Below are 767 nucleotides of genomic sequence, written 5' to 3' on the forward strand. Positions count from 1 at the left end.
ATACTGAATATGCAAACGTGAAACATTATAACGCAGCGATGTGTTATTTTTATACCGTTGTAGCTTCGTTGGACAATATAGATGCGTTTGGAAAGCGCGCGCGAACACACTCGGACTAAAGCGAAATTAGGAAAGAATTGAACTGAAAAGTTTTATATCAGGCCCTCCCGCAGTCGGTCGTCTCTAAACACAAAACCATCTTCTTGGAACGGCCAACGCTCCCCGGCTACACGGTAACAGGCGGCGTTAGTAACCAGCAGTCACCAAAACGGGAACACGCGCGATGCGATTGGTGCAGGGCTGCGTGCGCGGAACGGAACGTCCAATCGCAGAGAGGCCGGTGCGCGAAGCGGTGATTTTAGGAACATCGGGGCAGCGTTCAGCCCTCGGCTGGAACTGACCTACTTTTGTCCAATAGCAGCAGCCAGTCGGTAATTCCGGTGAGATCAGTACGGGCCACGGCACATTGAATGTCATGTGTTCGCGATCCCTGTAGAGTGAGTCTGTGAAAACAGCTCCGACTCTGACTTCACGTCTGCATAAAAACACCGATGACCACATCATCAGTGCTCTTGTGGAAACCGGCTTTCATCTCCTATTGATTCCCTGGATGTAAAGATACAAGTGTACGGTCGAACGAGAGCGCTTTAAACAAGCTAGAGATATCTACTGTCATGCACGTCAAAAACCAAAAACAAAGAACAAAACAAAAACAAACAAAAAAAAACCTCGCACCAGCGGCTGCTACGTGAGCGCGCCGGGGAGTG

This window comes from Puntigrus tetrazona, chromosome 3, assembly GCF_018831695.1.
Source record: "Puntigrus tetrazona isolate hp1 chromosome 3, ASM1883169v1, whole genome shotgun sequence".
Lineage (NCBI taxonomy): Eukaryota > Metazoa > Chordata > Actinopteri > Cypriniformes > Cyprinidae > Puntigrus > Puntigrus tetrazona.